This window comes from Trachurus trachurus (genome assembly GCF_905171665.1).
Source record: "Trachurus trachurus genome assembly, chromosome: 7".
Taxonomy (NCBI): Eukaryota; Metazoa; Chordata; class Actinopteri; order Carangiformes; family Carangidae; genus Trachurus; species Trachurus trachurus.
The window spans coordinates 16,531,116-16,547,214 of NC_139901.1; the positions used below are offsets into that span (position 1 = coordinate 16,531,116).

At 41.9% G+C, this 16,099-nt stretch overlaps 1 protein-coding gene across 1 annotated transcript in view; it reads left to right on the forward strand.

The window, feature by feature from the left end:
- phactr3a (phosphatase and actin regulator 3a) overlaps positions 1-16,099 on the forward strand; it is a gene marked incomplete at both ends in the record, with an annotated part of 29,734 nt that overhangs the window by 1,221 nt on the left and 12,414 nt on the right. The window lies entirely within an intron of this gene.

Sequence of the window (16,099 nt, forward strand, 5' to 3'; positions counted from 1 at the left end):
CCCACACATGGTGAGTTTTACGCACATGAAGAATGCTTGACTGAATGATTCAGAAAAAAAAGTGCCATTCACCTTTCAACTGCTCCATAATGAAGCCTGCATTTTTTTTCTTTCAGTTTTTTTTTTCATTTGTTCCAAACTCACCTGTCTGCACTCATCAACTGCACATGGCACGTTTTCGATCGGGCCCTTCCTGAATTCAAACCTCCTGTGGACGGAGTACATGGGTGGATGTGATAATGTCACACTGGGTCTTTGACACACCTGAGTAAACAACACGGCAGCTTGGGAGAGCAGTGATGCTAGTGATGAGAGCTAAGAACTCTGGCAACACCAGCCTCTTATCACATGGTGGATATGCACAACCGTGTTACTTGGCTAGGATGTGAATATACCATGCGATTAAAAAGAGACAGTAAATACAGTTGTTGCTGCAAGGACAATGTCAGTGTCTGGTGACCCAAAGTACACAACATCTCCCCACCCACTCCAACCCCCACCCTTTGCGTAGATCATCACTGTGCTAGCGTCTGGGACACCAGCCTTTGCCAAAGGATTACTTTGGCAAAGGCTTGCCTTTTTCCCCCAACACAGTGGCCCTTGCAGCTGCAGAGCCTGACACTGTATTCATCCACTTACTCAACACAGGGGAGGAGACTCAATAGAGACAGCAGTTACAGCTGACCATCACAGAGAAGCAGAGCTATGTTTTCTCTTGAATGAAGGTGCAGTAATAACAACACAGCAGGAACCCCGAGAAGGACGAATCAATATCGGTCTCAATCGGGCTATCCAACAATCCAATGCTAGTTTTTATTAAGTGCGAGGAATAACATTTCAAAGTGTTCATGCTTGACTTTCTTTTATTGTTGCTATAACTTTTCCTCCCAGGAGTCCATCTAGTGGAAACTGAATGGAAACAGCCTCCTCAAGCAGCAAGATTTATAAGCATATATTAAATTTGTTTAGGAACATAAGTCGCTGCAGTATAAAACGTGTTTAGTCAGTTTGTTCAGAGGAGGACCTTTTAGACTCTCCTGCTAATAAAATGCCACTTTCCCTCAAACGTCCACTTAGTCATTGCTGATACTCGACCAAGGTAATGGTGTGGAGAGGACACCTTGAGGCTTTGCGGACGGGGAGCATGTCCAAGCAGGGCTGTCCCTGTGGCTTCTCTCCATATAGTCATTCCTTTGAAAGAGAGATGCACATGTGAACTACTGGCAGAATGTTTGGAAAGACTTTTATCAAAGGCCTGTTTAGATAATAGGAAGTGCAGTGCTAATTCAGCATAAATACACAAGTATGGTGCAGATATGGCTGTACTGAATATCATTTCCATTCATTAATTAACCTACAAGTCTTTTTGATTGAATTATTAATATCTTAAAGGGACAACGAGGAGTTTGTATTTGGTTATAAAAAAAAAGTCTCACCTTAATGTGGATGAATCTACGTTACCCACACTTGTTAATGGCTCAGTTTTTGATAAATATATCGTTTTGTCTCTATCGTTATTTTGTTATTATTAGTGGTGGAAATGCTGGGCGAGCTGACCAGCGTTTCCTTACTTTCGGTTTCGCGGACGCTGCCCGGCTGATGCTTGTTTTGTCTCCTAGAGAAGTGTGATCTAGCTAATGTTTAGCATTATGACTGTTTCCAAATAGCAACCCCAAGAAACAAATGATCTACTGTAAGTGGCTGACTTGTTTATCAACTATTGGATTAATTGGTTCATCGCTCTCATACACTGAAGGTGCAAATGACCAACTATTCATTTTTTCATCCTCCCTTACTTGCCATCCCTCATGGGAAGTCAGGGAGCTGGGTAAATGAAAGAGAAGTGTCCCTAGAGCGCACAGGAATTCAGTCATCTTGCTCAAGGCGATTGCAGAAGGGTGGTTTTTCGCAAACATGATGGCTGAAACCCGAGAACAGTCAGAGCTAATTTGTCCAGTTACAGAACAGTGTCTGAACCTCTAGCACCCACTGATCAGTGTTTTTTGGGCTCTTCCTCCTCTGCTGGTTTTACTGATACCTGGATAATCCTCCCAGATCTGACATCAGAGGAATCTCTGAGGACTGCAGGTATATGTTCAGCGAACAAGGAGTTATATCAAACCCTGTGAAAGCTGATATTGAGCCGTGACAATGACTCACCCCAAAGCAGAGCAATGTCTTGTGCATATACACCTTCCTTGTGCTGAGATCTTGATTAGTAGGATTTCTTTTTTTTTAATCCGGAGCCATCAGGTCTTATTTAATTTGTCCCATGTTTCACAAAGCTTTGTTTAAAATGAAGACGTGACAATGTTCACAAAATGGTAGTGGTGCCACAGGAATCTTTACGTCATATTTCATAGAGCAACCCAGTTTTTAAGATTTGAATGACTAGTGTAGTGTGAAGCAAAGATAAAGATGTACATCTATCTATCTATCTATCTATCTATCTATCTATCTATCTATCTATCTATCTATCTATCTATCTATCTATCTATCTATCTATCTATCTATCTATCTATCTATCTATCTGTCTGTCTGTCTGTCTGTCTGTCTGTCTGTCTGTCTGTCTATCTATCTATCTATCTATCTATCTATCTATCTATCTATCTATCTATCTATCTATCTATCTATCTATCTATCTATCTATCTATCTATCTATCTATCTATCTATCTATCTATCTATCTATCTATCTATCTATCTATCTATCTATCTATCTATCTATCTATCTGGCTGTGAACTTGTTACATTCAGCTGTGACTAGTACGTGTTACTGTAAGTGAATAAAACAGCAGGAAGAGCACCAGTGGCTGGGAAGTGAGTTTCTCCTGCAGTTCAAGTCTGTAAATATCTCAGGATGACATCACGCTATATCTATGTTTGGTTAGGTCATCATTTTTACTAGGCAGGAATACACCTCAACTCATTCAAATAAAGGAAACCAATGGTATTTAAGGGTGGGGATTTAGATTTTTAGGGTTATTATGTAAGTCGAATTACAATATTATTTGCAGTTGTTTTGATAATGCTCTTACTCTGTTGTCCTGGAAAGAACATACTGTTCATCAAAGTAAGAAGAGTTTAATAGAGGTGGCCTTTAACACAGTTAAACACAAGTACACATCAAGCTCCATGCAAACAAACATGATTACAGTATGATGATAGACAGTGCAGTAGATATGCCATAGCTTGATCAGAGGAGCCACCTGCACCTACATCAAGCTCAGCCTAATTAAGTCCTTACTTCCTATTTTCAGTAGCGGAGCTGTTATCCACGCCAGAGTCACGACTCATTCGTCATGGTCAGCCTTAAGGGACTGTGAGTCAGTCAAGGCCACCTGTTAGTAGCAGCCACTGGAGAGCTATTCATTTCTCTCCTCCATGATGCACAGAGGTCCCCAAAGAGGCCAAGAAGAAACACTTAGCCATCTAGAGTCTGAGAGACGCTTCTTGCTTTTACCTTCATGAGAATTTTACTGTTGTTTATCATGACAGTATGTCCTAAAACAATGACTGTATGTTCTACAGCATCAACATCTATGTATCTATACATACTGTAGATGTATCCATGACCAAGAGAACTGACTCATTGAGTCATTATATAGGCTACTGTAGTTTTTGTCCTTGTTGAGGGTGGGTGGGACAAAACATTTCTATGTTACTGTATATTATAATATTAATTTCTAGCAGTAGGTGATGAGAATACATTTGCATGAATGGGGTGATAAAGATAATGGGCACGAGGGCTTGCTGCATGGATTGAATATGTAGTATGAAGATGATGTGATCTCAGATCTTAATCAACACCTATTGTATGGAAGATTTTGATGTATCATGTTCAACATAGTTTTTGCCAAGGAGCATTAAAGCTGTCCTTACAGCTAAACGGATGATGTAGCCTGTTAAATACCTGATTTAGGCAAATCCAGTGAATGAAAAAATCTTGGCAAGTCACTCCATTTCTTGATAGGGTGAGCTCAACACACTGCAACTCAGGAAAACACACACAAATACACAAGCAACTTAATTTGACAACAAATGTGCTGCAAATCCAACACAACAGAGGGAGACTAAAAAGTGATGAACCTGGCTGAGATTTTTGAAGTTAAAAACACTGAATGATAAAAGAATCCCAACAGGTTCATCACTTTTTCCCTTTTGCCTGAATTCTGATATAATAAATATATACATTTTATTTCTTTAAAGGTAGGGTTGGAGATCCTGAAAAATGATTCTAACAGGCCACATTTTGAAAACACACAAGTCAAAAGTCCAGGCCCCTTTCCTCAGACTTCTCTCTGAAGCCACGCCTCCAGAGCTCAGGAACAGGCAACGCTTGTTCAGCGTTGTGGTCACATCAAGGTGAAGCTGTGAAGGTGTCGCCCTCGCGGCGCAACCCAATGTAATCCCAATATGAGCGACGCGGCTTTCCGCGATACTGTCGCGTGTCACAGTATTTTTACAGGAATGTCCATCCCACAGCTGACTGACCTCTTTCATTTTTGTGAAAAAACATTAAATTAATTGGTTGCAATCGGAGTGTTAAGAAGATTTCAAATAATTACCGGTATGTAAAAAATGCTCAATAGGATCTCCAACCCTACATTTAAGTTTGTCTGAGAATCACAAAGAAAAGACAGTGTTGGGATCTAATGCTCATTACAGTAATGTAATGATTCAGCATTCACGGTGACCAACACCACCAAGTCTTCAGCTTTTTCCTCTCCAAATTAAGTGGGGCCACAAAGAGAAGCAATGTTAGTCTTCACATAAAAAACAAACAAACATAAAAACATTCCTTGTTCCTCTCTATAAGATATTTGGATCTTGTATTAACTGTACTGTCACATTGTGGAACCACACATGAGTTGTGAATGCTAAGCTGTATCTAGACGCCTTGTTGAGCTGTGCTCTCAATGGACGCCTTCACTGTCTTTCAGCCGCCCATGAAAATGGAGCACAAAAATGACGGCAACAACAAAAGCCCTACATCATGCCTGCTCCCTGTGGATGGGGGAGCAGATTAGGAATGCACCCTTGTTTGAGCCATTTGTTGCTGCGGCTGCTGTTTGCATGCATGTGTTTGTTTGTTTTTTGCATGTGCATCCATGTCTGCGTTGATCTGTTGCAGAACTAGCAGGTCTGTGCAGACTCGTCGGGGAGCTGAACAGACAGCTCTTGCAGAACATAGAAGACCAAGGCAGTTCTGAACACCTGTCACAGAAAGGCAGCATGTAATGGAGCTATTTAGCCTCTAAAAGCTAAGGTTAAATGGAGTTCAGGAAGTTGTATGCACAATGGTGTGAAGGGTAAAGAGCTAAGAGAAGAATCTCCTCTGGGTATCGAGTCTGTGAAGACACATTTTAGAGGAAAGGAGTAGAAGAAGGTGGTGACTGAATAAGTGAAGCAAGGAGGAAAAAGAGGTGAGAGGAACAGTGCAAGGAGAGAAATAGACGAGGAGGCAGCAGCCTTCGTTGAAAGAAAGCCAAGAAGTTGTCCGAGTTGGTAAATGGCTACAGTCAGATGATGGATTGTCTATAGGAGACCATTAACAAAGAGGCAGTGGCTGTGTGGGTCTGATTTGGAACGTCTCTGCACGAGCCATAGTACCTGGCCAGTTTTCCATGAATCATATACAGACATTAAAGTGATAGTTAAATCACCATGTTTTTTTTCCCTATATGTTTTACTTTCCTTAGACAACTCCTTCTCTTCCTCTCTTTGCTAACTGCCTCAGTGTTTTACATGTCTTACCCCATTGTTATTCAAAATACCTACTGTATGAGAACCAAGCTGCAGTGGCTTTAAACTTTGATTTCTTCAAACCTAAACAACCATATAGACTATTTTTGTGACTGTGACTGTACTGTTATATTCATTATTGGCATGGTAACTATATGCTGTTTAATCAGGTTTAGGGACAAAAACAACTTGGTCAGACTCAGGAAAAGATCATGACTGCACTGCGGTACTTCCTCAAGATTTATAATTTTTGTCGTCATGGTTTCTATAATAATGAAGTAGTTAAAACAAAAAACTGAACTGCTATTTTCATCTGGCAATCAAACTTCACTCTTCTGTGTCAAAGTCCTGTGTTTTATTCACCCATCCATCCAAGCACTCCATTTGTGGATCTTACCACTACTACTCACTGCACCTTTCCGTTTGCTTGTGTTATACTTACTATGGCCACTAGGTGTCACCTAGCAAGAAGATGTAACATCGTAACATCATAATAAGGACCTGCACATGGAGGACAGTCTCATTTACTCAGGAAATTAGAAAAAGATTATTTATTTTATTATTTAAGTTTTTAAAACCTAAATAATCGGCTGAAAGATGCTTCAAGTCTCCGCTGAGCTAAGGGGAAAGTAGGCTACAGAGTTGGGGGATGATTCTGAGTTTGCTATACAATTCACTGTTGATAATATTATAACATAAAACAAAACATATCACAAGTAAAGAAAGTGCTAGTTATCTTGTTGACCCTCTCCAGGGTTGATGAGTCACAGCAGCAACTCCCAGCGACTCTCTGTCTCTGTCTCTCTCACACACATGGGGACACAGAGATAGATGTGTTGCATCCTCACCCCTGTTTGTGGCTGCAGTGGCCCTGTCTCCTAACAAACCTGCCAAATTCAGTCAGAGATAGATGGAGAGGTTAGAGGGGAGTCGCAGATAACCACTGGTGTCTGGGACAGAGAAACATTGGGGAGAGGCGGGAAGGAGCCACAGAGTAAAGATGGAGTGAGACAGAAAGCAAAGGGAACCTGAGGCATGTAAAGTTTGACAGACTTGAAAACACCTTGCAGAGGAGGGAAAGTGGTGTGAGGACTTCCACAGAGTGACTGTTTGATAGGCTCTTATACTACAGTGTTATTTAATATCTCTGCTCGCTCCTCTCAGGAGATGGTAAATGAAATGCATAGGATCAGATGACTGAAGGAAAACAGCCATAAAACGGAAATGAATCAAAGCTTTTCATTGTGCTGCTGCGCTGTGTGCGAGGCACAAAGAGTGAAAGCCCAGTATAAACAACATCTGAAGCTTGGGCTACTTTGACATCTGGGCATCTCTACAAACTTAACACGTATGAGAAACTCAATTAATAACTGTACTGAAAGGGATCTGTTCATGACATGATCACATTTAAAAACCTATTGCTAACACTTATATCCCATTTATTATCTGTTCTGAGTTCCACATATTGACCCTCCAAGCTAGCTGTCCAGAAGAATAATACATTCAGCTGTTGGATACGTATTAATCATGATCATTTATTTTCATATTTATCATATGGGGTAAATTGTTTATGACCATTAGTCCCTCCCAACCCCCCAAATATTCATTATCTTGTCACAACTACAGAAAAACTGCAGTAAATACAGTGTTATGCATCAATGTGCAAACAGGGAGTGACTTTGGACTTGAGACTTTGCTGTACTGTGGCAGAGTGAATCTCAGCACCATGGACAGCACCAGCCTTTGCTTGCAAAAGGCTGCTGAACCAGGCAGAGCATGTGGTGATAAGTCTTGTCCTGGATCCCCGATACCTTGACCCAAACCGACTTGATCTGCTGGGAAAGAGGCCGGGGAATTGTTTTTTTTTTTGTTTTTTTTCCCCCGATGACACATTAATGAGGAAAGCACACTGTGCAGATTCGGGCACAAGTTCCATTTAATTTAATGTAGTCATCCCATACATCCATGTAAGCCAAACGTTCCAATCCAATCCCATTAAAACTGCTACTGGAGCTGTGGCCAAGGCTGTAGCACAGAGTTTGTGGTCTTTATCGATGGGCGAGTGGCTTCTAGCAACTTCATCAACACTGATTCATCATACAGTATGGTCTGAACCTGACTACTTAGATAATGTCCTTTTCAACAGTGCAGCATCTGTATGACACAGCACAACTGCAGCTTGTGTGGTCACACAAACAAATGTGTATCACTGAACAAAATATTTTGTAGAAACTCTGCCTTTCTGTCATCAGTCCAACAAAGCTCATATGAGAGATTTCACTGTCAGTGACTCATTTTTGACCCAAAGCAATTCTCAAAGCAGCTCTTTACATCATCTCTCTGGCATGATATACAGAAACAAGTTGATATCATATCTGAGAGCTTCTTTGTATTTTAATTCAGTTGTTGTAAAACTTGTCATAGGTTTAGTTATCATGATGGTAGTAATACAAAAACCAACAGGTGGTGTATTAGTTTGGCCCCACGTCCCTAGTTTGTCTTCCATGATATGCATGACATAGCTATTGACATGCTTATTACATGGTATAATGGCAAATATGGCCATGCATGTAACGCCTGGCCTGTTTAAATATATCCATATATCCGTAACAAATGAGGTTACTGGATGGTTAGTGCACTGACTCGTGTCTGCACAGTCTGGCGTCATAAAATTAGCTCTTTGGCCACTGTTCACCCTGGCTCTGTATGATCTATTTGAGATCCAGCACATGGGATAAATACAGCTTTTTGGACAATAATATGTTGTTGTTTTTTTAAACCCTGTTTTCAACCAAGCATTGTGCTTTCCATGAGGAGAAGCAGCTTTTCAAACAAAGGCTCTTGGTTCTAGTTCCAGCTAAGTTTTTAATAGTCCCATGCTTGTATTGCTGCACACTTGAGGAAATCCAAAAGTGAGTGGCGTCCTTGCTGTGGGAACCTGTTTGGAGATTACTGTGCTAACAGTGGTGATTCGTACGGTTCCTCTGTGCACATCCCACTGTCTTTGCTGCCTAGAGACCATGATGTGCTCTCCTCCCCTGCAGAGGGATGTGAGCTCAGTGGAACTGAGCTATCAGCTTCTGTATCAAGTATAAAAAAAAAACATGTACACAAGCACTCATGCACTGGCACACATTGTGGGTGCAGCATTTGTCTCATTCGCTCTCCCTCCCTCTCTCATGCACACACTCAGTATGCTTTATATAAATTTTTCACGCTTTGACCTAAATCAGTGAAAATAACAGGAATAAATTACACACCATTGCTCACCCACGTAACTCCACTACTGGAGTCTGCGACTGGCCTAGCTGGCTGAAAACACCCACGCCCAATCGCAGACCCATGGCTAACTCACCTGTGCATAAACCCTGAGAGGGCCCGCTCACATTTACATTTTGTTAATATCTTGAGCAGTTAAAAATTACTAGGAGTTCATGATGTTCAAAGACAGATATAAACACAGGCTGCTCTTAGGATTAAAGCTATGACCTTCTTGTTCCTGGAAAAGTCTTTCTAAACATGAGGCTGGCTGCCATTTTTTTAGTCAGCAGTGTCTCAAAGTGTAATTTTATAATTAAATCACCTCTGTCAAGCGGTGAATCTTTTGCAAACAGCTCCTGTGAATATATGAAAAGAGCTGAATGAGTCCATATGAATTTTGCAGTTTGTTAGATTAATGTGATAGACAGCAGGAACAGCCCAAGATATGAAGGGTGAACCAAGACTTCCATTACTTGATTGGGGGGGGAAGCTTTTTAATGGAATAAGACAAGATTTCTTATAATGGGAACGCAGCCCAAAACTTAACTGTATGAACTGAAAGTCTTCCTGGACACAGTGAGGAGGACGTCTTCCTTCTCTGGTTGTTGTTGGGGGAGCAGGTTGGAGTGACATTTGCCAAGGCTCACCCTATCGTTTGGGTGACAGAAAAAACATTTTTGGCTCACTAGGTGGCTGCAGGGAGGGTTTCACTAGTTGCTCAGAGATAGCTAATCTTTTTTTGCCTTCAATGCAGAGGTGTGTCCATGTCTAAATGTGTCATTCATGTACATGCTTGTGTATGTGTGCATCTGTAAATTATTGTTATCCAAATCTCTAGCTGGTCGCTATACGCAGAGGTACCTATTTTTAACATGTGTAGAAGACAATTACCATCCAGAGCAACAACCAAACTAGGACTTTTAAAGAGCACAGCACAAACCAACATCAGTACAGTCATTAACTTCTTGTTATTCAGTCTTATTTTTTGATCCAAATAAAAAATACCCATTATGTCATTTTACTTAGGCTACTTGAATTTCCTAAAATCCTTGGTTATTTCCATCAAATTTGAAGATGCAGTACTACTCAGATATTGAGCTCTGAAGTTTTTGCATCATTGAGGGTAAATGAACTTGTTCGAGTTTTTTTTGTTTGTTTTGTTTTAAAGAAATACTGAAGTGAACACTGAACCAAGGCTGGCACGCTTACAAGTGTCTTTTTTTTTCTCAAGAATTGTCAAGAATGGATCGGAGGATGACAAATCTTGACTATCATTCCCTAGTATGATCTAGGCTCCAAAAGCACTTTACCATGTGCTTTGTAAGACTGGTCCAACAGTCAAAAGGAAAACGAGTTGTGAAGAGCCGTGCAGCAATCACCACAAGAGATGTTCTACATCCAAGCCCACCTGTCTGCCAGGTTTCATGAAAATCTAAACTCAAGTGAAACCAGGTAAACGTCTCTCCATCAAACCGGGGAATGACGTTAACGCTCCAAGTTCTCCTTGTTGATGCTTCAGGAAAGGCTTACACGTGAAGCCACCCACTAGTCCTCATTCTCAACACCAACATATGGTAACAAACAAGGGCCCCAGGCACTTCCTATTGGCTGATGGCCTCACTGACATCATTTCACTCTCTTGATGCCAGTAGCCCACATGCTGGAGTTTCACACTTGGGCTGTAATCACTTTGATGATCTGGAGGCTTGACCTTTGCAGACTCATGTAGCCTTACACCCTGATATCCTGTCTTCTCAGAAACAAGATTAATTCCCAAACAAATGACAGAATATGTAAGGATGAGTCATCTTAACACATGTACCAAAGGAACACAGCTAGTCTTTGTTTGCCAAGGCCGCAACCTATTTATTAGAGCTAATATGGAGTGCTCAGTGGGTAAACAATGAGTTTTTTTTCCCTTTGATGCAAATAATCTAATTCAGCATGGAATTTAAAATGATAATGGTGTACTCTAGATAGGACAGTCTGACACTGTATGAAAAAGAAAATGGACAAACCTCCAGGTCTGCATTTTTAACGTCTTCTAAAGAGGAAAAGCTATTGCGTACTCATCATCAGCCATTTTTATTGTAATTCCATTATTGTTGAAAGAGTTCATCGGGATGAATGGTGAAGATTGGATATGCAATTCTGAACATCTGGTAAATCACTCTGTTGCTGACCACTGCCATTCTTGATCTCAGCATCTCTCCCTTATTCACATTACATTTTGTGTTGCTTTAGCTCTTCTGCTCCTCACTCTCTCCATTAAAGTTGCTAGCTGGGTGCCCTGACTGTGGCCGGGCCCCTGAGGCAGTGGGGCTACAGACAGATGGCAGCACAGTTGTAAAGCCAGGGGGGTAAAGAGAGGAGGTTAGCTGGCGTGGCAGCCAGCAAGGAGGTGGTCCATTCAAGGGCACATTGTCAGTTGCCCGGGTGGAAGGACCAGGCGAATGGAGCGAGGAACCAAAGCTCCATGTGGCCTGCAGAGATGATGAGAGTCAAGGGTTGGTTTGATGTTATTTATATTTCTGATGAGACTACTGAAGCACACATACAAGTGTTTAGCAGGATTCTGTATACACATTTATCTAGATATAGAGCCAGATGGGGTCAGCCCTATGTTCCCACAGCCCAATGATCCCACAGCCCTATGTTCCCTCATTTCTAAGAAAAAAAAATTCACTGAAAATTTGGAAAATTAGGCCCTATGTTCCCACAGCCCTATGTTCCCTCAGCCCTATGTTCCCACAGCCCTATGTTCCCTCAGCCCTATGTTCCCACAGCCCTATGTTCCCTCAGGTTTATGTTGCCTCATTTCTAAGATTTTTCTTATTTCTAAGAATTTTCTCAAAATGAAACTCTAAGTCAAGTCATTTTTATTTTAAAGGGATGATTCGGAGTAATTTCAAACTAGGGTCCTTTGCACCATGACCTACAAACTTTCTAATGCTTTGTTTACTATACTAACACTATTTGTACTACTGTAGAAATGTGTCTAAATTGCACTAACTCATGGAGGTGACTTTAATTTCGGTATAAGAGTTCGTCACTCAACCCTATGTTGGAGTTGTTATGTTAGAAGGGGTCAGCCCTATGTTCCCAGATTTAGCTAAAAGCTACATTACATCTGTAGTCAACTGCTACTGGATAATATGTTGGGTGTAATTGACTACCAAATTGGGAGAAATGGGGATCAAATCTGATGCAAATTGATCATAAAGGAAATGTGGGAACATAGGGCCTAATTTTGGAAAGGAAAAAAAAACCTTAGAAATGAGGGAACATAGGGCTGTGGGAACATAGGGCTGAGGGAACATAGGGCTGTGGGAACATAGGGCTGTGGGAACATAGGGCTGTGGGAACATAAGGCTGTGGGAACATAGGGCTGAGGGAACAAAGAGCTGAGGGAACATAGGGCTGTGGGAACATAGGCACGCTCCCGAGCAGATGACTAAGGTTGATATAGAATTCATCCTCTGGGGACCACAAACGCACAAAGTTTATAATAGTTAAGTTGCAGTGGCCCAAACTACGGCCAGCTTGATATGGCTGAAAATATCTGACCCAGCTAATGGATCAATCATTGTTCAAGAAAATGCACCTGACTGTACTCAATTTAACTCGAAGGATGAATAATACTTAGTGAACAACATTTTTGACTTGAACTCCTTTGTTGGCCTATGATATCCCAGAGAGAGCGCTGGTTGAGTTTGAGAGGTTTAAACATCTACTTGTAAAATAAGATGTTACATGACAAATGTTGAATATACAGCCAGATGATGCAGTTGTAGTTGCTGACATCACATTTGTCCCAGTGAGCTACTAGATCATCAGGGGAGTGCTCTGATTTATCTTTTTAATGCTATAGAGAGAGCTTTGTAAAAAAAAAAAAAAAAAAAAAAACACCAGCCCATTCACCAGCTCGCCCTGTCAGGTGATTCAGCAAGCCGAGGCTTCGCCCCTCACAACCTCACTGGTGGATCCTCCACATTGCAAAATCTGCTAGAAGGTCACAAACGGATCCAGTGTTTCGTTCCTGTTCACTTCATTCAGTCTTCGCTTTTGTGGCAGTATCAGGTATCAGGGCAGAGCAAGAAAGCCTCTGACACATTTTTACCTTTCTTTTTTTTTTTAGACATTCTACCATTGAAGAGAAAAAACATTTCTGTTGGTTACTTCTCCCCCTCATCACTTATGGGGGGTGCACATGTGGGGAGAGATCTTATGCTCCTGAATGTGCTGACAAGCTGGTTAAGCGGGGTGTGGTCCCTGGTGGCACAGTAACGCGCTCTGTTTCAGTTTTCTTGCCAAGTCACATTATCATATTGTCTACTTTATTCCACTCTTCATCATTTTTTATTTTTGCGCTGCTCTAATGCAGTATTGAGTTTAGCAGCTGTAGCTGACACTTGCCTGCACTTCTTTCATTGTTTATGAATTGTACTGGGAATTTGAGGCCGTGCTATCACTACCTGATTGGATTTAACAGTGTGTGCAGAGTTGTGTAGAAGACGACTGTGGCCTTATACAGGAAACACACTATTTTTCCACTGCATCCAGCTGACACGTGGATTTAACAAATCCTATTTGCATTAGCATATTAATTAGAATCGCACATCATCACCACATGGTGCGTGTGGGCTGTACATGCACGCCTGACACACATTTCGATACACCCTCATCCAGCGGATAAAAAGAAATCTCCATGTGCTACATGTGTTTTCACCTTATTCCTCTGCTCTACCCAGACTCCCGTCATTTTCTCTGAACGACCACCCCTTCTATGAAAATGTAGTTACTTGATATGCATTATAAATAGCTGCTCTGTGATTGGACGAGCCCAGATTCTCCTGCAAGCTCTTCCGTATAGCAACAGCCCCCTCCCATCGCTCCTTCTCGCCTCTTTCCCCTGGAATCCCCCCCCCACCCCCCTTCCCTCCCTCCCTCCTTCCCTCTTTCAAAATGCAGACAGATCTTGTCCTCCATGTGGCTTCACCCCTACCCACAATGCACTTGGTGCTGCCACTGGCTTTAGATGTGGCAGGCAGTGTCTGTGTAGGGGGCTCCTCTCCTCTCCTCTTCTCTCTCTCCTCCTCCTCCTCTCCTCTAAGCTACAGACTGGCTCGCTCCTCCCGCTGGCTCCCACTGCTGCGGCAGCATCTGGATATGGTCGCCATAGCAACAGCAGCAGGCCCCTTTCTCCACACACTGTCTCTCTCTCTCTCTCTCTCTCTCTCTCTCTTTCGCTCTCATACAGACACCTCTACCCCTCCTTCTCCCCCTCTCCTTCTCTTAAGCTTTTTTCCCCCCTCTGTGCGACTGGGTGCCTTTCCTTCAAGCTTGACCTGGATTCTGCGTGCGGTGCCATGTCTGCCGTGCTGAATGTGTGACAGTAGTGATGATGACACAGTGAGACGGGTGTGCATGGTCAACTGACCTGTTTCCAGGAACTTTTTAGGATCAAACTATGAACAGGAAATTACCCCCTTTTCATCATCTATTCTCTCGTTTTCTGTCTCGCTTTTTCCTTTTTCCTCTTTTTTCATTCCTCTTCTCAGCTTGCGAAGCCCACTTTCCCGTTACTGGTACCTTTCTTTTCCCTTCCTTTCCCTCCTTTCATTTCCTTATTTCTCACTTCCCTTTCATTTTCCCAACACCCCCCATTTCCTACCTCGTTTCCCGCTCCCACTCTTCTCTCCTCCCCCAATCACTAACCACCATCCTCTTCCTACTCCACACCCATGTGCTTCAGGGAAGAAGCAAGGGGCTGCAAAAGAAAAAAAAAAGCATGAAAAGGAGTCAGCTGTATCCTCCCTCCTCCATCACTGTACTCTATATCACACCCTAAGCAACTCAACAGAGCCCCCCACCACCACCCTCTTTCTCCCCAACCTCTCGCGTCACAAATCCTTTCCTCCTCCTCAGCTGAATATTTGAACAAAGATATCAGCCTCCTGAAGGCAGATATGGCTCCATTTTTGTCACATTGACGTATGTAGCTCTTAAATACATGGTGTTTATTGTGCATTTCCTCTTTCTTGGCTCTCTTTGTGCCTGGATGCGGGCAATCCAGCAGTGTGCGCACATGGATCTGTAGACCCACACTTTGCTTGATATGAGTCACAGTGATCATTCATTCAAATACAAGTTTCCTCTTAAGAAAGAAAGGGGTGGCAGTGCAGTATTTTTGATTCTTTTCACAATTTGCATTTGAAACAATATTAATCACTTATACAGATTTTTTTAGTGACTGTTGTTGAGACTATTTTGTCTGTATTTTATTTTGTTGTCCGTTGTTTTAAATTTCATTTACATTATTTTCTTTTTTGATTTTTTTTTCTTTTTTTTCTTCTTTTTATCACACAGTGTATTTTATTTGTATTGTATTATTTGGACCCATAACAAGCTAATTAGGATCCCAAAAGAAGGGCATTATGGGACATACTGGGGATGTATTTGTACCTCCTGGAAATCTAGCTCACTGTAGAGAGCTGGGACAGAAAATATAATATAGATACATCTGGAAGTGTAGCACTATGTTAGCATGAAAAAAGATTGATACATTAAATATAATATAATAGCTCTGATTGACTAGGAAGCCAAGTCGAATGTCATTTCTGGGAAAGCTGTGAGACTGGTACACCTGTTGGTCTCTAGGGGGAAAAAATCCTTTTGTAGTTTTAGGAGCCTCCCTGTGTCTGTGTGCCTTTCTTGCTTTCTCCAGGTTTGGACTGTGAGAGATGTTTATTTTGATACGTGATGTATGGCTCGGACAGAGGGATTCACAGGAAAATAACAGCCACGAGGGAGTGCGCCTTGATCAAATTAGTCTTTCTAATTCAATCTGTTCACAGCACTTGAAGTCCATCATGGTTTATTCAGTAAGGTGAGCGTACTAATTGTGTTCCGCCTTCTCTCCCCTTCTGTCTCCCGCCCTTCACCTACATTTGCATGTTTGGTGATTTTTCTTCATCAATCCCACACTCCCTCTCACTTTTGCCCTTTCTTTCCCTTTTTCTGACCTTTCTCCTGACAACACCACCCACCCCACTCTTTCCTTACCGCGCTTCATCCTCCGAACAACTCTGGGCC